The sequence below is a fragment of the Psammomys obesus genome, unplaced genomic scaffold, assembly GCF_907164565.1.
Source record: "Psammomys obesus unplaced genomic scaffold, mPsaObe1.curated_primary_1811, whole genome shotgun sequence".
Classification (NCBI taxonomy): Eukaryota; Metazoa; Chordata; class Mammalia; order Rodentia; family Muridae; genus Psammomys; species Psammomys obesus.
The window spans coordinates 6,101,021-6,124,278 of record NW_026594083.1 but is presented as its reverse complement, the minus strand read 5'-3'; the positions used below and the strand labels follow the sequence as shown (position 1 = coordinate 6,124,278).

At 35.1% G+C, this 23,258-nt stretch overlaps 1 long non-coding RNA gene across 1 annotated transcript in view; it reads right to left on the bottom strand.

The window, feature by feature from the left end:
• Nucleotides 1–23,258, bottom strand: part of LOC129684639 (uncharacterized) — a 298,081-nt gene that overhangs the window by 165,890 nt on the left and 108,933 nt on the right. The window contains exon 3 of the long non-coding RNA XR_008721369.1: nt 20,008–20,055. This is a non-coding gene — a long non-coding RNA (uncharacterized LOC129684639). The remainder of the gene's footprint in view (nt 1–20,007; nt 20,056–23,258) is intronic.

Here is a 23,258-nt window from a genome sequence, read left to right as displayed (position 1 = left end):
GCATGTAAACCCGTGTTTATCTTCATGCATATTGGCAGATAATGACATTAAAACTTATGTTGATCAATCACACAATAATAGGTAGGTGCTGATTATTACCAACTATGATTTAATTATCAATTCTGACTATTATACTTAAAATTATTACTTAGAATCATCAAATATCCCTACATTATATAAGGAAACTCTGCTTTAAAAATAAATCAGCAGCTAAGTTATTTACTTTAGCTTTGTGATGATTTATGACTCATGAAAAGTTTCCTCATTGCTTCACTCTGACTATTCATATTAAACTTAACAAAATCTCAGAGACAGGAAAAAAGTCTGAAAAAGCAAGAGAACTAAAGAATGCAAATAAAGAATATATTAGGATACAGACATCACAGAAAAATTACAGCGAAGCTGTATATATTTTATGGGAACTTACAAAGTTATAAACCAGTCTTTCCACAAAGCCCTTGTAGTGCTAAATAGTTTACCTAAGAAAATTCCAAATGGCCAATAAAAATCCTTAGGGATATTCCTCACCACATGTGCAAAGTTCCTAGAGGCGTATTTTATAAGGACATATAACCAGGCAAAAATAAAACATTATATTATAGTTTGAGCTATACGTTTTGTTTATAGTGGTGTGTTAATGAGCCATGACATAGTAACTCTTTTTATCATCCCTTAAAATTGAACAGAAGCACAGCTAGTGAGTTATTTTTCCCCTGTTTGACTTTTTATACATATTCAGTAACACTTAAATTCATTTAAATTCATGTGAGTTGGATTGCAATTTAAGATCTGGAAGGATTGATTTCATTAAATATTTTGTTGTTTAATCAAAAACTCTGAACACACATGAATATTTCAAACCTGTATCCTTTTAAGATTTTCAACACCGGGCTGTTATCACAGTGAGGAAAAATGGACAAAAGAGTTTTACATTAAAATCAGTAAACAAGTTAATTGAACAAGCTGGACTCAAGTCCTAAATTGTAATTTTACAACTGTCTTTTACTCATGGTACTCTGAATCCACATGCTCCTCCCACCCCAGGGGTGGTGCAGAGTTCTGGAAAGATCCATAGCTTTTTCTGGTCATCTTTTAGATATTGAGATTTACAATCTGAACTAGTGCTTTGATCTTCTCTTGACAGGCTTAATACAGGCAGAGATAAAGAAGCTTTGGGAAGAGTCTTCTTCCCACAGTCCAAAGCTTGAGATCTTTTTACCAGTGATGTTGGCTCATGGCTACACAAGAGAAATGGGAAAGTAAAGACACAAAGTCCATCTGTCTGTGAGGACAGTTGTCACTGATGTCCTTGTCATTTCTCATGGGATACTTGTGATCTCTTGTGAGCAATGGCCATTCCTTTTAAGATAACAGACATTCCTGCATTCTTATAGCAACCAATTCATGGAGCCAGAATGTCTTCAGAAAATGTGGGTAAGTATACTCGAAGTTTTAGAATTGGAGTCACATTAAAAAGTCTCATTTGCAGGGGTGGGAAGGGTCTCATTTACTGTAAAAAAAAAAATGTTTCACTAATATCTTGTTGCCTCTGTCTCTATCTCTGTCTCTCTCTCTCTCTTTCTCTGTGTTAATTAGAGTCTGAATTTTGAAAGATTTCACACACACATACATGTTCTGGCTTATATACATACATATATATATATATATATATATTTTAGGCTATAAATTACAGATTTTTAACATTGCAAAAGGAGACTTCAAGTCATGATGGCAATTCATGACTTGATTTTAATTAAATTTTTTATTTTTTAACATTAATTACATTTTATTCACTTTGTATTCCAGGTTTGATTTTTTTAACTGCATTGACACATAGAAATGTGAAGTAGAATAATAATTAAAAAATATCAAAAGATCTAGCCAAACTAAAAATCATTGTGAAGTCTCACGAAAATGAGTGAGGCATGCTGAAAGGTTCAACTAGCAGTCTGTGAATGAACAGAGGTGGGGGTGTCCCTATTCTACTGCGGTATGAACAACAAACCTTCCAGATGAATTGTGGGGAAGAGACAGCCCTGTCCCCTGTTGTGAACCAGCATTGCAGTGAAGTTCTTTAGCAAGAAGCCTTGCAAGCAAAATGAAAGCCAGAATAAAGCATTCACCCTGGAAGCTCTTTGGGGTTCAACCGTTAGGAAAGAAATTGTTTCTATCAACAGTTACACCAAGCCATACAATAGCTCTATGGCTGAGACTGGAATGGATTTCCAAAGTTAATGATGGGGAGGGACAGCCATTAGTAGCTGACAGAATGTGGCAGGAAAGGGAATTAGGAAAAAGATGGACTGCCTCTAGCTGACTTCTCAGCTCCACCAGAGGCCTTTCTTCCTATTGTAAGATTGTAATTCCAGATTGACTGCACACCTCATTTTCCTCTCCTAACATTACAGTGTGCCAATGTTTTTTGTTTGTTTGTTTGTTTGTTTTGTGTGTGTGTATACCTTTACTTCCATGAGACACATAGACCACATCATCACTTCCCTGATCAGACTCCCTTCTTTGGATTAGGCACAGTGCTTCTGAGAGAGGGAAGCCCAGGTCTGTTCCTTCAGTCCTCACCATTGCAGGAAAGTGTTAAGGCTCTCCAGTGATAAAGGGCCAATAGTGTCACCTCTCAGAATAAGTCTACCAGCCCAAACACCAAAACAGAAGACCTCATTTAGAAACAGAAAGCACATGCAACCATCTCAAAACTGAAACTTCATTCTACTTCTTATGAAACATATTTTGTAAAAGTATGTACGCTTTATTTTTTATTTTTAAAAAAATTATTAATTATTTATTACAATTTATTCACTTTGTACCCATGCTGCAGCCCTCTCCCTCATCTCCTCCCAATCCCTCCCTCTTCTCCCCCTGTGCCCCTCCCTTAGTCCACTAGTCCCCTTCTATTTGACCCTAACCTATGAGGTCCCATTAAGACTGGTTACATTGTCTTCCTCTGTGGCTTGGCAAGGCTGCACCCCCAGGGGGAGGTTGTGGCTCTGATGGTCTCCTGGAGCTCCTGTTCCCACCAGGTCTTTCTATTTTTCCCTTCTTTCATAAAATTCCATGTACTCCGACCAAAGTTTGGCTGTGAGTATCATCCTCTGCTTCAATACCTCGATCAATAGAGTCTTTCAGAGGCCCTCTGCAGAAGGCTCCTGTCCTCTTCCCTGTCTTCTCCTGCTTCCGATGTCTATGGCATTTGCCTTTCTGAATGAGGAATGAGCATCTTCCCTAGGGTCTTCCTTGTTATTTAGCTTCTTTAAGAGTATAGATTTTAGTATGTTTATCCTATATGTCTAATAACCACTTATGAGTGATTATAGACCATGTATGCTTTTCTGTTTCTGGGTTACCTCACTCAAGATGACCTTTTCTAGTTCTGACCATTTACCTGCAAATTTCATGATTTCCGTGTTTTTAATAGCTGAGTAGTATTCCGTTGTGTAAATGTACGACAGTTTCTGTATCCATTTTTTCCATAAAAGCACATACTCTGAGATAGGAACAAAATACTAATGGCTGATATGAAAATGATTTCCTCTGATCTATGGATTAATCAGATAGTTGTTACCTAGGAGCCTCTACATATAAGACATAGTCTAGAATTAGTATCAGATAAATACTCTGATGTCTGATTTCGTCTCACTGTTTTACTATATTGTAGATAATTTTCAACATCTCTTTACTAAGATGCTATTCAAAAAATCTTCACACATCAAAACATGCAAGAAAGCTATGGGATGTGCTTTACAAAACCACCAGAATGTAACAATAAGCCAATATGGGCAGTACAAAATTCACGAGATCTCACCTATGAGCATAAGTAAATCATCTCTTAAACGTATACCAGTCACTAAGACAAGCAATATTTTGCATTTATGAACTACATATTATGTGTTACATTTATAAATTATATTTAAAACATAAATTTAAGAACATTAAAAGAACAGAACAGAACATCAAGGAAATAAGTGATCCCCCCTCAAACAATCTAATTTTATGATTAATGAATTAGCAGACAATAGACGTTAGACATAAAATCACAGTGGGTATGATTTAAGCATTTACTTGTAGGAATTAATGAATTTCAAACACACCCAGAAAAAATGTCGCTCAGTGTCTTCTGCAATTCTTCGCCCTCTTCTCCCTATCCTTTCTCCTATTACATGCTATGGAACTTACAAGTACTCGATATAATATAAACTTTGCTCAGTCAATGTGTCTTTAACAAGAAGTGATTCTGACATAGCTGTGTGCCCACCTATTACCTCTGAGCTCTGTCTCCTTGATGCAGCTGTTCCTTTCAAGCCTGCTCAATAAAGCTCTGCCATCTAACTTGTCAACTGAAAGTGTTAGCTTTCAACAGAATCTCCACTTTCTCAGAGAAAAATATCTAGATACAATTTAGAATGTAACTTTCTAAATTGCAGTAAAAATACTCTGTAGAATAAATGACTAGAAAAACAGAATTTGGAATCGAATGTCACATTTTATGTTTTCTATTAATTCACTGTTATTTTTCTATATTTTACAAAACATTAGTTGGTACGGATTTATGATGTTTAACTGAGAACTTCTAAGAGTGTTATTTTTCTTGTTGTCGTTTTCTTAGTATTTCATTTTATAGGAAAAGTGAAATCTCTTCATTTTTTTCCTTTTTAAAAGAATATTAGTATAGAGACCTAATATACTGAGAAGGATCTAGGTTGCTATAGAAACCAATGGGAGCCCAACTCAGTGACGTACAACCATATTTGAGCTTGTTGTACTTTGAACTTTAAAGATTCGAATAAGGCTACTATTTCACATTATCTTCTTTCTTTTCTTTTTTCTTTTTTGCATGCTTCTGAATTTACAATATAAAGTCTTCCTCATACTCTTTCTTTTAAGATAAAAACCAGTTTACTTTATTGTATTTGTTTAAAATTAAACATAAAAACTGCTTGTTTCCAAGGTTAAGGCAATTATGAAAGAAAATAACATAAATGTATACAATACTGGCTATGTAAACTATGGCTTGTGTGTATATGCTCATTTTGAAAATACCGCATTTCAGGAGTGGTGGCTCAGACCTTTAATTCCAGCTCTCAGGAGGCAGAGACAGGCAGATCTTTCTGAGTTCAAGGCCAGGCTAATGTACATTATGGGTTCTAGAACAAAGCATTCCAGACCCGCTGTGTTACAGAACTGCTGGATATATGAACTGAATGCACATGAGTACCCATCAGTATCTTTATGTCCCTTAGCGGAATCTCTAATGCCTTAACACATTGCAGTTTGTGAAAGAACAGAAGGCAATGCTTTCCAACTGCTTTCCTGTTCACCTAACTTAAGTAAACTATTTTCTTCCTAGTTCAAGAACTTCTACTTCAAATAATAAATATGATAGATGGTGATATGGGCAGGTTATTCAGTCTTTCATTTTGTCATCAGGAGAGAGCTGATGGCATTATTAGGATGTGGAAAGTAACGACAGCATTGAAAGGAAATTATTTTTTAAATATTTAAACAATATGATACTATTTTAAAGTTATAATTAGGAGGATAGCCATAGCAATGTATAAACTGTGTATGGTGACAGGAAGATCAGGAGTTCAAGCTCCTCCTTGGCTACATAGCAAATCAGAGGACAGTTTGGGATAACTGAGACCCTATTCCAAAATTAAATTAGCAGCATAATAGAGAATCCATGCAAATATGTGACATGATTAAAGAAAGTGTGGAAGTCTTCACTTGTCAAGATTAAAGCCATAGTGTATAGCCATTTTTAGATAAGAAAATATACTTTATTAATTATTGGACTTGATTTGGATCACCAATTCTGACTGATTTCTAAAAGGTGTGCTGGGTTGAAATTTCAGCATTAGAAATGTTCACTTGTAATACTAAAGGCTACAAGTCTTTGGTGAAATTATGAGCCCATCTATAAGCCCCTGTGGATCTAACGTGTGGTGAAGCATACAGTGCCTACCTGAATGAGCTCAGATCAAGAAGACACTGAGAGTTGGTGGCCATTTGCATGAAAAGCCAGAACAGGCCTATAAGACAGTGAAATTCGCAAGACGGCAACAAGAATGCTGCTGGTACATACTAGGAGTCAACATTTTATAATTGCTTTTCTGGAATCTATTAGAGATCTTATTATATCCGGTCATTCAGTATCCAATATTACACTGAGAGGAATAGTGGTCAGGCAAGTTTGAAAACCATAGTCCTCTCTTACCAATGGGATCATTTATTAGCACATAACACACACATGGAGATAACCTAGAACCCATGCACACACATGGCCTGTGGAAGCTCAGTCTCCAAATGGGCTCTCTAGTAAGGAGAACAGGAGCTGTCTCTGACATGAACTCAGTGGCTGGCTCTTTGATCACCTCCTCCTGAGGGGGGAGTAGCCTTACCACCCCACAGAGAAAGACTATGAAAGACAGTCCTGATGAGACCTGATAGGCTAGGGTCATATGGAAGGGGAGGAGGACCTCCCCTATCAGTGGACTTGGAGAGGGGCATGGGAAGCTATGAAGGAGGAAAGGAGAGTGGGATTGGGAAAGGATGAAGGTGGGGTTACAGCTGGGATACAAAGTGAATAAATTGTAATAAATAAAAAATTATTTTAGAAAACAATGTGCTGTTTATTTCTGGAATAATCTACTTAATATTTTTGGATTGTGGTTGTTTGTTAAGAACTAAAACCACAGAAAAAGGGTTCAGCACCTATAAATAGAAAGTTGTAGAGCTAGAACTGTATCTACTTTCACATCAAGTACGACACTAAAATTGCTGATATTTTTCAAGAAAAAAAATTATCAAGATTTCACTAACTACAAGGAATTACATCATTGCCTAAAAGGACCTAAAACTAAGGGGGTAGTATTTATTAATATTCATCCATAGTATACTTTCTAATACTGTTTATTACATAGCACTGAGATGTGTGTCTTTTTTTTTTTACAGGAAAAATCTAATAGTTACAGTAAAGGTATTTCTCATGTGATTCTAATTTCTAAATATTTAAATTCTTGTAACTCCGTTTAGCTGATCCTGAACCCTCAAAGGTAAAACACTAACGAAAGCAACATAGTATGATTTTCTATCAGGTTAAACAAATCTGACCTTAGCTGTATGGTATATTCTGTTTGGGGGAGCAGCTAAAACATAAAATGTGATTTTCTACTTAGAAATTAAGAGTGGTGGCCAAATAGACAATTTGCATGTCTGCTTTATTTAAAAATTACATTATATAAAACTGTAAAGAAACCTTTAACAAAATAAATTCTAATTTCAACTAAACTCTTGGGAGAAAATCTGCTGTATTTATATGGAGTGAACTCTTTGTCCAGAGTGCACACAATTTATATGTTACTACTTACTCTTTTGTAGTTGGTAGCCAACTTTGGTCATAATATGAAGAGATCCCCTTTAGTAAATGGGGAAAAAGGATTGACTGAAAGGAGTAAAAGATTAACTGAACATTAGTATATTGCTATCAAAATTTAGGGTGTACTTAAAGCACCCAATTTAAATACCAATGATTTAGTGCTGGTGTCAAAAAGAAACAATAAAAGATTTGATAGAGAAATCTTTTATTTTCTATTATTTCTTTTATTTCTGTACAAATCTGTACATGAGGTCTTAACAAAGAAAGCATTCAAATAAAATTTAGATTTTCAGGTGATTGATTACACGTACTGTCAGCATCAGCATAGGAGAAACTGAGTCACAGAGCAATTAAAAGATTTAAAGTCTATTGTTAAAAACAGCACTGCTCTGGATGTAATCAAGGTCAGAACAGCTTTAAAAGATAAAACAAAAAAAAATTCAAAACAACTATTTTGGCAAAATGCTATAACTGATCAGAGACCTAAGCTAAAAATAAAAAATAAATGGCACTGGAATTGAAGTTTTAATGGGTACAGAAGCAGATGTGACAACAATCTCACCAAAATCTTGGCATCAAGATAGGCCTCTTCAAGAAGTAAATATTCAGCTTCTAGGGATTGGAACTCTATCGTGGGTAAAGCGAAGTGTAAGATGGGTCTAGAGTATAGGACCAGAAGGACAAATACGAAAACTAAAGCCATTTGTGGCTAATACAGCCATGAATTTATAGGAACATAATTTGTTTCAGTAGTGGAAAACACAGATTTACATTCCTTCAATCTTACAAAGAAAGTATAAAATAAAGAATGATTTTGAGAAAATTATTAAAAGTTATTATCACCCATAAGCAGGACACAAATGTTGGTCTTTCTAAGGTAGCAACTGCTCAACCTTTAAAATGCCTAAATGACAAGCCTATATGGGTGGATCAATGACCTATGAAAAAAGAAAAAATTACAGGTACTAAAACACCTGGTACAAGAGCAGCTAAATGCTCAACACATTGAGGAAACTACCAGTGCATGGCATTCCTCTGTGTTTGTTATAAAAAAAGAAATCAGGAAAATGGAGGATGTTAACTGATTTAAGAGCCAAAAATAAGATGATTCAGCCAAGGGTCTCTTGACAGCCTGGAATCCCATTGCCTTTTTCAACACTTGATTGATACTGACTGCATTGTGAAACCAAGCACAAAGTAACAATTTTAATTTGCTTTGTGTCGCTTATCAACACTGTTATCTTTTGAAGAATATTCTCTACTTAAATTGGGAGTTTATACTTTCTGAATTAATCAAGAGATTTTAAAATTATGTTTTTCACAGACATTTTACAGTGCTTAATAAGAAGTGAAACTGCATTGCATATGGAATTGTTCAGCTGAAATGATTATGTAGGACTGTTGGTGATTTTTTTTTGTTTGTATATTTGTTTTTGTTGTTGTTTAACTCACTGGCATATGTTTGTTATTTTATTGTTTGAGAGTTTCATTCAAACATAAATCATTTTGTTATGTCAATTTCCTTCAGAGTTGATGATATTATTAATTCTATTTTTATGACAATCGGAAGAGAGCAAAGTAAGAGCATTATTCATCTTAAATTTATAATCCCAGAACTAGGCGAGGCAGAAGCAGAAAGAGCTCTGTGAGTTCAAGGCCAGCCTGGTCTACAAAGGGAGTCCAGAAGAGTGAAAACTACACAATAAAATCCTACCTCGAAAACTAACCAACCAACCAACCAACCAACCAACCAAATAAATAAACAACAACAACAACAAAAATCCCATCACCAACAAAAAAAATTATAAAGTATTAAAACTATTTTTACATATTAGTGTTTAGTTGTCAGACTATCCATATATTTACAGTGAAATATTTTCTTGAATTTCCAGTAATTTATAACAACTTTGTGTATTTATAGTCAAGGTGCTAATAATAATACCCTCAGTTAAACAGTCACCTATATATGTATAGTTTCTATGCCCCATAATAAAAAGTTCCATGAAGAGACAACTAAGACCTGATTTGGTATTTTTCAAATTCATATGTTGAAACCTATCCTCCAAGGTGAGGATACTATACGGTGGAAGCCTTCAGGGGAATAATTAGGACTTGAGATTGAAGCGTTCATGAAAGAGATTGATGTTCTTAATGAGATCAGAAGGCACTGAATTTCTTTCAATAGGCAAAAAAGAAAAGCAGGAAGATGCAGTCTATGAAGTAGAAAGGCAGGCTCTACCAGACAAAATGTGCCAACTCCTTGGCCTTGAAATCCCTTTCCTTCAAAACTAAGAGAACTAAGCTTTCATTGTTCAGAAAGCACCCAGCTTTGAGCATGTTCTTACAGTAGCTTATCAGACCCAATTGTTCTAAATGCAGACTCTCACGTTATTTACACCAAAAGTGTGCATTATTTAATGGTAACATTTCACTTGTCACGTCATTATATCCAAGTAAACACTAGTCACTGTATTTTCATCTATTTGACTAGTGTATGTACCTTACATAATTGAAATCTTACAATAGCACTCCTCTTGTTTCTGGCTTGATTTTCATAACATAATGTCTGCAAAGATCCTTCATGTAAAAACATGTTAATGGGAAATTCACTCTTATTTAAGGCTGAACAGTACCTTAATGTATGTAGATGCCACATTATTTTTTCTCAGTGATTGTTTAAGGGTTTTTTTTTTTTCTATTTTGGGGATTACTGTAAATAATGCTGTTGTGAATATAAATGTACAAGTATATTGTTTTCCATTTGTTTTTGTGTATATGCCCCAAGTGTCAGCCTTATGTTGATACAAGACACTAGAACTGAATTTTTAGAGACTGAATCCAGTAATTCCGTGATCCTCTTATTACAGCATCAGTCTGAATTCCATCACCCAATAAGTAAAGTCTAATGACCGTATCCACAGACGGCACTATGATGCGCATGCTCCATGACTGCACTGGCTTCTAACCTTTCTGCTGTCCTTCCAGTTTACAAGCCTTGTTTCCAAACTGCAGAGTAATAGAGGTGACTCTGACTGTAAAACACCATCAAAAGGAAGAACTGTCAGAAAGAGATTCCAAACGTCTCTATTGGCAGCACACAGAATTAGCCATTGATATCAACTTTGGGTAGTTACAGCAACTCTGGTTGAAACTCATAATTTGAAATCTTTCTAATATGTCACATGTTACTCTGAAGCTGAGTAGCAATACCTGATAAGTTAAAATGTAGTACACTCCAGAGAAAGCATTAAACCGTAGGTTCAAGATTAAGAAGTATCAACTCACACAAACTGAGGCACCACCTTTATGAAAAAGAAGTGTTTTTCCTATAAATATATGCCTTTCTTCTAACTACGTTGCTAATTTTTTTTCTACTTTTTACTCAAAACTTAACAAATGTAAATACTCTCTCATTTTAATACTGTATCACAAACTGTGGATGCCACATGGCTTTCAAGCTATGTAAAATTATTCATGGCACAATGATCACAGAATTCAAACACACGCAATATGATTTGTTTGAGGAACAATAGATAATCTTATGGGCCATTTCCCCCACAGAATGCTTAAAACCTTATTAACTTTGCCCAGAGTCCGTGCCCTTTCATGTTCACGTGGTTTCTATGTGTTATGGCATGATGTGAATTTGATGTTAAACTTGATGCCTTTCCCTTCTCATCTGCTCTTGGCTCCAGGTAATAGAAAAAGAGAAGAGCAAATAATCTCAACATTTCTTTAATATCATTCTTTGTGTTTCCCACACTCAACTGAATTTTATTACAGAATCATTCTCTGACTTCTTATTTATTTTATCCTTCCGTGAAACCTCAAGGTAAGGCCTTTCGTGGATTCATATATTAAGTTTCTTTTATGGAAATGTCAAAATCCTCTTTTCACTGAAGGAAACTTTCTAGGGCATATGCTCATATGTACCTGTAAATTTACTCTGCGACACTTATTGGCAATGCTGACATTTATTGCTCACTGGGTGTTACATATACTGTAAAACTGTAATTATTTACTTTTAATATATAAATAGGTCATTTACTCCTTTTGCAAGCCACGAATACTGTTCTGACTGTACGTTTGTATTAATGATTATATGTGTGTATATATACATAAATAATGAGATTAAAGCTTCTTTGTGCTTAGTATCCTCTCAAGGTTACCTAAAATGTAAGGGGTAAACCCCGTCAACATATATTTTTTTTTTCATCGAATGGGTTACATTCTCACATTATAAGTTAATTCCACAATAAAGAACATTCTAGGAGAAAGTCTTCATTACTGCGATATCTCCGAAAACATACCCAACAGTTCTAGCTATTCAAGTTATGGCTGACCATGAACAGCCAGAGAGCAGCAGCAGCAGCAGCAGCAGCATCATCATCATCATCATCATCATCATCATCATCATCATCAGTAAGGATTTCTAGCTCTTAGAGCCTGGGCCTGCATTTTCCAAGATCTTCACCCTACTGCATGCAGTGTAACTTTTGAGCTGCTTTGATCTACGCTAGCTGAATTTTTGAAACTCATTTTTTTGAGCATATGGAAAAACATCTGAAAACTGTGTTCTTCGAAAAGTAATACTTGAAGTTTGGTTCTTCACAAGATGAATCCACCAGACACACGGGTTTATCCCCATACACTGATTTAACTTATTAACTGATCGAACTTCCGGATTTCATGACATGAAGTTGTGTTTGCTTTTTAACTCCCTGCAATGCACAAGCTGTGGCTAGGCCCTTTGGGTCCTGAACTTCCATGGCTCATTCATAGACAGAATAACAACAAGAATTATTTGTTGCCACTAGAGGGCAGTAACAACAATTTAATAATACAAATCATGTTCCAGCTTGTCACAGGCACAGGAAAACAATGACTCTTTGTGGGTGAGGTCTCAAGAGCTTCTGGTTCCAATAGAAGGAGCAATGACTTAGAGATAAATTAGCTAAATTTTTTTTATTAACATTTATGTTCAAATTATGTTCTGCAGATTTTTTCAAGATTAAAAATTGTTGTTTGGACATCTTACTCCTAACTATGAGAACAGGTTGTTACAAATAATTTTCTCTGGTAAGAGTTTGCAAATAGATGACTGTTTATTAAAACTAGATTCCCTTTACATAAATATAAAAAATACCTCATTACTGAGAATTTAATACTTTTATTTTTTTATGAGACCACTCATACATAATTTCTAAATATTCAGGATTTTCATGGAAAATCATAATGAATTGTCAAATTCATACTTTACTAGATGTCTTTTTTATTAATACTCTATGAGAACCACAAGAAAATGCCTCACTGAAATTAAATAGTAGGAAGAAACAGATAAGTTCATATAAAATGATGCAGGATTTCAGCAAGTACAAATGTCATACTATTGAGACCCTATTTAGCATTTAAATATGACTGCTTGCATTATGAATGTTTTCACATGAATATTTAGCAATTTTCTTAAGGAAAGGAAAGGGAAGGGAAGCTTTTTAATCAAACTGGAAGTTCCTTTGGGGATATAATTATATAATCTCATTGTAGCCTTGATGTTCTAGGAGAAGAGAAACACATGCTAATGTTGATCAGAGCTGTCCTATAATGACCTGTGCTAGGCTGGAAAGAAGAAGGCCGATGTTTCTTTGAGAACAGAGGCTTACTGGGCTTACTGATCTCTTTCTGAGTGGTCACTTCTAACAGTTTTATATATATATATATATATATATATATATATATATATGAAGAGCAAGAAAAATTAAACATATTAAAATTGGTGATATAAAAACATCATAATGTGCTCAGCTTTTTGGTTCTGTTGCTCTCCTTGTGGAGTTCCTGTCCTCTCCAGATCTTACTGTCTCCCACTTCTTTCCTAAAATTTCTGAGATTGCTATTCCAACCAAGGACTATGCATAGAGATAACCTAAGACCCCTGCACAGATGTAGCCCATGGCAGTTCAGTGTCCAAGTGGGTTCCATTGTAATAGGAACAGGGACTGTCTCTGACATGAACTGATTGGCCTGCTCTTTAATTACCTCCCCCTGAGGGTGTAGCAGCATTACCAGGCCACAGAAGAAGACAATGCAGCCACTCCTGATAAGACCTAATTGACTAGGATCAGAAGGAAGGAAAAGAAGACTTCCCCTATCAGTGGACTTGGGGAGGGGCATGCATGCAGAGGGTGGAGGAAGGGAGGGATTGGGACTTGAGGAGGGAGAGAACCACAGGGGGGATACAAAGTAAATAAAGTGTAATTAATAAAAAAAAAACATCATAATGTATCATTCAATTCAATATTCATAGAATCACAAAGTCAAATGAGTTCAATGAAATTTCTAGACATTTACACTCAATTCTTGTGCTTTTATGATCTATATTTTATGATGGATACCTGTAAGTTCTCAGAAGCTCCTGGCCTCTCAACCATGCTCTAAGCAGCCCTGGTCTAGACTCCTTTCTAGCACAAATGGATTATGGAGAGTGAGCTGAGTCCAAACAAGTTCAAAAAGGTTTTCATGAACTCCAATGTAGGATGTCTTGGTTTATCAATGACAAGAGTTTAAACATTTTCAGAAACATTGGTTTATTTAGCTATGGACAGGGAGCACATGGACAGGGATGTGCTTGGTCTGTACTTTGGGCTGTGCAGTAAGAAAAACACTCATATTAGAGCCCTGTATTTTCACAAAGCACAAAACCGAGCCTCCAGTATGTTACTGCCAGGCAAAACATGCTACTTACTGTATCTGAGCAAGGATTTCCTTGAATCTGTATTCTGTGGCAGGAGAATCTGTATTCTGCGGTCTGTCCCTTTGTCTTGCTAACTCCTTGCCTCTATTTTCCTGCTCTCAAGTACCCTATTTTTTAAACTGGTGTTGTTTGTATTAATGGCCAAGGCAGGACAAAGAGATTCAACCTTGGCAATCCTGTGGGAGGAAAGTGCATAGTGTTTTCACACAGTCTGACAGTGTATAGAGGCAGCTTAGCTACACATACATGCTGAGGAAGAGTGTGTAAGGCCAAATGAACTGTTTTTCAGATTAATAAACTAAAGAAGGCCACTGAATTTACATTTCTGTCTCTGTGCTCTATCTTGTCACATTATTTTTTTGTAAATAAATCATAAAAAATCATGTCTGGACGGGTGTGAATCAACATTGACGCAGGCAGTTTAAAAGTGCTGGTACTTCTCAAACTCAACTTTCCCAGCCGTGTTTGCAGATTAAAATGAGCTCGGTGTCAGACCTGTCAGTGGTTGCACAACCCTCATCTGTAACCAGCCTCAACTTCAGCTGCGTTCTACCTCAGCTTTGGCTGTAGACAAACATACTCATTTATGATTAAACTAGAGATATTTACTAAGAGGCAAGTATGAAGAATCATGTATTTCAGAGCAATGCTAATAGTTTTTAATGGTTTCATATATTTTTTCTTTTAATTTAACATACAACGTGGAAACCTTATCCAGTTTGTTTTTGCACAAGAGAAACTAAACTACCATGTAAATTCAGGTGTCAGACCTAAAAGAGAAAATTAGAACATAGTATCCATTTGGCTTTAAGCTCTTGTTAACAAAATTATGTGTTTAAATACATAAATCCATATTTGAAACTCTAGTTAGAATGAGCACTGTGCAACACTTCTCCAGGCTAAGACACAAGCAAGCAAACAACACAAAGAAAATGAAAATATCACACCCATAATAAAAATTACCAATAAACACTACTGAGCTCTATACTTTATAAAACTTATTTAAAGTAAGTGACTTTCAGAAAACTAAAGAATGCATGTCAGCACTAGAGAACTAGTTTCTAGTTTGCAAATACTATTCTGCTGATACTATCCTAAAGCTTCTATTATAACTTTGATAATGAAAACAGTAGTTACAATGCTGAAGAGGAAGAAGCTAAAATTCAGCGTTTACATAGAATTCAGCACATAGCAATATTGTACTAAAGACTCCATACTTTACTTAATTCTCTTGTGAATGGCTGTTGCATACATGAACTCGCAGCAACTTAGTTACCTGCCCAAGATCAAACCAGTCAAAGTTCTATCATGGATGAGGAAAGGGTCTTGCTAATGGCTGCCCAAGGAGAGTCATTACTCTTTTAGTATATGGCAGTAGGTAGGTTGCTCATGCCCCTCCTCCTCCCATAAGGGACCACTATATAGTTAGGAGTAACTGAGCTCAAGGGACCATTACTCACAATAAGTAGGAGAATGTGAAATGTGTGGGCAGGCATTTGGAAGGCTTATAGGAAGTCGAAGAAAGTTGATGGCAGATGGATGTGAGCAATATACATTATATAAGTGTATGAAACTTTCAAAGAATAACCTTTTGATCACTTGCCCCTGGCAGGCCTGCCTCTCAAGGCCACAGGGGAAGGGGATGTGCTCAGGCCTGAGGCCACTTAATATGCTAGGGTGGGTCGTTTTTCGTGGGGTGCGCCACTATTCTGAGGAGTGGGGGAAGGGGTAGAAAGGGTAGAGGGAGGGAGGGTGATACTGGGAGAAGAGGAGGGAAGAAGCTATGATCAAGAAGTAAAGTGAATAAATATACAAATTAATTAAGTTAAAAACATTATTTTAAAAGTTAAATAAATTATAAATCATTCACTATAGTTCTTTCTGTTTAAAAGCATTATGAGTGTGTCTGTAATGTGAAGAACTACAATAACTTTTTTTTTAAAATCTAGAGCAGTGAAACCATTAAAGTGAAAAACATTTTGACCCCTGAAGCTATAAAGTGGAAGAGGAAAATCAGTTCCTTCAAGTGGTCATATGACTTCCATAAGCTCACCATTATACCATTTTTCTCACACATTTTTACACAAACACACAGAGACACAAAGAGAAATGAATAAATGTGATAAAGAAAGAAAAGTATTTTTTGATTTGAAACAAGAGAGGCTCACCTAATGCTACTGATGCGTTTATTGTTGCTTAAATGACTTGCATTGTTCAGTCCTTGCAAAGCGCCCCTGGCTTTTCCTTCCACCTGGAATGTTGCTTTTAGAATCACTATCACTATATACCCTTCTTCTACTTTCAGGTCTCTTTCCAGCTACTACCAATTTAATTTTTTCCCCAACTAAAATAATGTTACACCCTCCCACTAATCTCTTATCCAATTTTTTTATTTTCTTTACATATTCAACTTTATCAAAACCTTTGTTTGATTTTTTAAATTTACTATCTGTTCTCTCTCCACTTTCTCATCAATCACTTATATGTAAGAGCTTGCTTCCTATACAACCCTTAACATTTACAAAAGAACCCGGTTTATAGTAAGTGTTTAATAAATATTGATGGTTTAAACTGGCTCATTCTTGTCAACATTGTCTTCATGCTTCAGTGGAGCTAAATCTGCTTGATCCTCATTTCTTGTCTTGGATTTAGGCTCAGAACTAAACACAGCCACCCACACAGTCCTCAAAATCTTACTCTACTATGCTAGGATTTAAGTTCTGAAAGACTACAGAACACATTGTTTTTTTTTTTTGGTATAGATAATTTAGCAATATAAAGACAAAATGAACTCAGAGTATGATAGGTATAAAATGTCAACATATTTTTGTGAAGTGTATGAATACATGGAAGAATAAATATCAGTACAATATCATTAAATATGTGTAGTATATATTTAATGGACAGTACAATGCATTGCTATTATGTTGATGATAAATATATGTTCTTTTCTTATGACAGGTCAGTCTAAATATTTTTAACATTTCCATAAAGCAATATTATTCATGATTTTATCATGTTTATTTCCCTTGGATTTTGTTCCTTTAGGTAATCCCTTAGATGAGTTTGTTTCTGCTCTAATTTCACACCTAATCATGGTTATCACAGAATGGTAACCTAAGAGATAAACTAATCATGGTTATCACAGTATCTGGAATTCCCCATGAGCCAGAGATAGAAGATCATGAAGCTGATTCCCCAGCTTATTCTTTTCTACTGATGAGATTTTTTTTTTTTTCTGTTAAGTGAGAGAATGCAACTGAGCTTCTCACCAAAGCAAAGCAGCATGGACTCCACTGCAGACATCAACAAGGTGTGTGGAGATCCGTCACAACATCACACTGAAGCACAAAGCAGAAAGGAAGCACTCTCCTAACAACCTGATTCATAACTCCCTGATTTTCTAAAGGCATCAGTAATTTCCTGTGCCTACTACACATAGAATTAAGACATCTGTGAGGTTTGCAAGTCGCTGTCATTTCTATGGTTTAGGTGGCAGATTGTTATTATGGAGTCTCTGTGTAGATATTAATCTGAAAACGCATTATGAGAATCAAGCTGAAATGCACTGTGTTTAGTGCTCAGTCAGCAAGAACAAACCACATGAACAAAGGCACGTCTTCCTGGTGACAAGAGCTATTTGAACTTGTTTCTTGCTTTCTGAGCATAGAAATGCTCAATGGTATTGATCCAAAGGGACACATGCCACGTACTGTCACTGGCTGCCTCAACATAAGGATGACCAAAAGATGAACTGGCTTGTGTTACAAGTTTTTCCTTTAGCCATGTCTCTTTTAAGTTTTTTTTAAATTATTTTTAATTGCACTTTATTTAATTTGTATCCCCCCCTCCAGTTCCCTCCCTCCTCCCTTCCCAATCCCTTCCTTCCTCTCCCTTCTCCATGCATGCCCCTCCCCAAGTCCACTGGTAGGGGAGGGTTTCTTTTTTTTCCTTTTGATCCTAGTCTGTTAGGTCTCATCAGGAGTGGCTGCATTGTCTTTTTCTGTGGCCTGGTAAGGCTGCTCCCCCCTCAGGGGGAGGTGATCAAAGATCAGGCCACTCAGTTCATGTCAGAAGCAGTCCCTGTTTCCATTACTATGGAACCCACTTGGACACTGAACTGCCATGGGCTACATCTGTGCAGGGGTTCTAGGTTATCTCCATGCATGGTACTTGGTTGGAGAATGAGTCTCTGGAAAGACCCCTGTGTTCAAATTTTTTGGTTCTGTTGCTCTCCTTGTGGACCTCCTTCCTCTCCAGATCTTACTATTTCCCATTTCTTTCATAATATTCCCTGCATTCTGCCCAAAGTCTGGCCTTAAGTTTCAACATCTGCTTTGATAGTCTGCAGGGCAGAGCCTTTCAGAAGCCCTCTGTGGGAGGCTCCTAACTTGTTTCCTGTTTTCTTCTTCTGATGTCCATCCTCTTTGCCTCTATCTGACAGAGGGCTAATATTTTAAGCTTTATCAAGGAGTAGTTATATATTTACGTATAATTATATCTCTTCATATTTAAATATTTGTATATACTTAAGCAATTTGTTTATTATACTTTTATGGATACATGTGTGTGTGTGTATATATATATATATAGATAGATATGCATTTAATTACTCCAAATTACATTGGATATTACAGAATTATATATCTATAAAATAATGATATGTTACTATGTGTTCATATAATCTTTTTTAACACACATATATGTACAAGTTTGTATAATTAAATTTACTGTCTGCTTTTGATTTGACAATATTTTTCTATTTTTTGAGTAAATAATTAAGTATACATTGAGCAACAAATTTTATGAATGAACAGAATATTTAATGTCAAGAGTGAACATAAATTCATTTAAATGAAACAGTACTTTATGATAGTAGGGGTCAATTAAGCCAAACACATATTTTAAATTATTTTAATGATTAAGGAGAAAAAGCTTGATATTTGTGCAGGGAATATTGCTCTCTGGTAGAGTACTTTTGAGCACATGAAAACCCTAAGTTTATTTTCCAACACCAATAAAAATGCAATATTTTTACCATCTACTGTACCTGACAGTTTCTCTCTCTCTTTCCTGCTTCCATTCTCCATCCTTCCATCTTTCTATCTCTCTATCAATGTCTCTATGTATGTATGTATGTATCTATCTATGTATCTATCTACTAATCAATTGATCTATTTATGTGTCGTCTATCATTGCCTAGCTATCAAATCTCTCTCTCTCTAGCTGTCTATTATCTATTTATCTTGTAGCCTCTGTCTATGCTAGAAGTAAGTTTATGGATAATTTAACATTACATTTCAAATAATAAGCATACTAGTAGTCATGATTCCAAAAAAACAATGCCAGTGTATAAAGATTGGTTGTAAGCACTTTATTACATCTAAGAAGAGTCTCACAATGTCAATACAAAAGGACTTCTATCATCAAATTTTATTAAGTTTAATTAGTAGCTCTTTCTATTGACAACATTTAACTATATTGTGAATATCATTCAACACATTAGAGGGAAATAATACTGTAATGTTGCTGTAATGTCACTGAGATTGAAAGCATTTATTAAAAAAAGGAAAATAAGGCTTTCAAGGGAAATGGACATTGAATGGGAAAGTAATTAGTTTCACTGACATTCATCAAAAAGGTTGCCAAATTCAAGACTACTATGAAAAAAAATGGGTTAAGATATTATGGCTTGTCACAAGTACCTTAGAGTCTAGGGTTCTCGCTTAAATTTTACATCCGATTAAGACTTATAAATGTAGAATGACAAAAGCCACCCAATAGGGTATATGGTGTATTACAGTGCAACATTAAATGACAGAACTAGCAAATTAAATGACAGAACTAGCAAATATTTAAGACTTACTGTTATTTTGGAGTTATCCTTTCATAATATCATCTTGATAGTCAGTACCTGAATAGAACAGAAAGACATTGAAGTATTATCACTCATAAGAATACTCCTGAACCAGTATCTAAATTGTTCACACTTGTTTTCAAAGAGGGCTTAAAACTAAAGTATCCTTACTAAAATAACATTGCTAAAAGTTAAAAATTCCATTTTTAACATCTTTCAGATTAAGCACCCTGAATATAAACACACCTGTAAAATATATCAAAAGGTTCTTTACTACTAGTAACAACTTATGAGACTGAAAATAAATGACTCATAGATGTTGGAATTCAGAGGAATACAAATTAAACTATTAAAGTAAGCCCACTATCGTTAGAATTCTATGAAGTCATATTGTACTGTTGTTTCCATGATTATTGTTTATTAAATGGTAAAATTATTTCATAAATGAATTATTGGCCTGTGGATAGATGTACAAAATTCTGCCTATTGATATTTTAAATGTCTATTAGTATATTAACACCTTTTCAAAAACAGGCATTACTTATTTATCAAAGAGAGGCTACATTCACAACACAATTTTGAAATATAAAATGAAAGTCTAGCTTGTTAGATTGCAATGTTGAATATGTTCTTTCAAATACGTTTTTAACCTTTAAACATAAATCATTTTATATATTTATAACTCATTTCTTTCCACATTTTTGTCATCTCCTTCCAAAATTATTTATTCATAACGCAAAATAGAATAATTTTAAATGAAGTGCAGATTTGGGGGCTTTATAACTCCCATTTAAATTCTGTTCTAAGTGGTAATATTAGCAAGATGACTGATGAGGGAATCCAGTTTTTCAGAGAGCAGAATGTTAATGTAGGCAGGGGAAAGCATGTTTTCCTCTGTTGACCTAATTCATCCAGAGCTGGCATAATATTTGGAAACTCAAACATTACGTAAGGTTACTCTCCAGACCAGGAAAATACAGAAAAGCAGAATGGAAAATTATAACCCAATGTTTCAACATTTTCATTTCAAGCTGATATGGTCTAATTTTTTATTAAAATACATGAATAGTTAAATTATATGTTTGCTCATGTACATATATAGCATGTATTTTGTTCAATGAAGAAGTAATTTCTTTAACATTTTTTATGTTTATTGCTATTGTGTGAATACGCATGGATGTGTTTGATATATACGTGTGTAGGTATGCACATGCCACAGTACATGCGTGGAGGACAGAGGTCATGCTTGCGAAGTCAATTTTCTCTTTGAGTTCCAGGGATACAAATCAGTTCATCTCTTTAGCTCATGTACAAATAATTATTGGTCTGCTTAATGACATAAACTAGTACTAAACATTGATAATAAAATCATTGTACTGTTAACAAATACATTTGCATTATTGAATAAAATGATAGAAGCTTTGTTGCTTTTGTATCCCTAAAAGGACACAGGGGGCAATAACCCAAAATGCTTAATTGACTGTTATTGTCTATAATTTACTTTAAAAAGCTCCTTAAGTAGAGCCTTTGGTATATTAGTTTATCTTTAATCTGCATGCTGGAGAACGTAAATCTCTATGGAGCACTAATCAATGATACACTTTTTATGCTAGCCCTGATTCCAATTTCTGATTGGAAAATTATACTCCAGTGCCTTAATACTGTCGTATGAAACTCCATGTTGGAGCCTGGTAAATCACAAACAATTGTTGTAGATAGTTATTCATTGACTAGAAAAGGGATGATTGGCTAGAAATCTGGAGAAATCGCTTCCTGACTATGTGAGCAAACTGTCAGAAATAGCGGCATCAGGCTAATGCTAACATCGTAGAATCCACTTGTTCACAATACTTAATTTGGCAGGACTACACTTCATCTGCCAAGTAGAGAGGGCCAATGTATTTCCTCTGTAGCAAAGCATCTTCTAAGACACATGGCCATAATCCTCAAAGGAGAAGGAGAAGTAACTTCCCCCAAATTACTGCTACTTTGCTATGCATGTGACTGTTAAAAAAAATCATCTCTACTCTTGTGTCGTGTGGCAATTGGTTTACAATTTCATTTTTATTATTTTTCTTTTTATTTTAAATTGTTAAACCACCTAGTGGTGAACTGTTTGAGAAAATGAAAACGACGCCCATCTTTTTATTGTCAATGGTCAAAATATCAATAAACACTCCTAATTTGTTGAAGAAGAACAACAACAAATGCAAGTTAGTTCAATTATCTGTCTTCTGAATAGAGAAGAAGTCCTCTCGGGGTGAGGTGTTCCATGCTGTTAGGAAACCTAATGATTGCAAAGATTCTTTGTGTTATGCCCTGGAATCAATAAGTTAAAGTTACAAAAGAGTATTTCTCTCTCAGTCTAAATGCCTATTATGGGCTGGCATGACAGTGCTACTAATCATAGCAGCTTGGGCAAACAGGACAACAGGGGAGCTGCCATGTCAAATATGGAAAAAGACTCAAGGAAGAAGGAATGCTGGCAACTAAATGATCTGGCTACAGCACCACACTGCTTGGCCACAATCATTTTTCTCTCTCTATCTAAATCACATGAGGGCTGGGAAATGGAATGGAACACGACTGTGTCATGTGTCCCAAATAGGAAATCACAAATATTTGATACTTTAAGTGCATTTAATTCAGTATTTCACAATTTATAGTGTTTTTTCTTTCTGTTTTGAGTAGTTTATCCTAAAGTTATATATTTTGAGGAAAAGCAGAACAGTTAAATTTGGCTTTGCAATTTAAATGTAATTAAAATATATTTGAGTGAAATAAAATCTATCCTAATCCCAACAACCAAGAATATGAATAGGGAAATTCAAATACATTAACTATATGAACAATTGTTTAGTTTTTTTTTGTGCTGGAATTGCCTTGGAAAAGCATAGAAAAGTATTTTACCGTATATTTAAACACTACAACACATTGCCAAATCATCTATGAAGACTGATGGCAGTGAACCATTTAAAAAATGAGTTAAAATGAGGATCCCATGACCACGACTTTTCTTATAATTTACTGAGCCTGGTATTTTAATGCAGGAATCTATATTTTAAAATGCACCCAGTTAATTTTGATACCTAGTCCTTGAGTTCTGGGATTACATTATAAGCAATGATGCCGTGGCTGCTAAATTTCAAAAAACATGTACATTAACTAGAGATCATCTAGAAGTTCCAGTCTACAGCAAACTTTATTTATGTGATATATATATATATATATATATATATATATATATATATATATATATA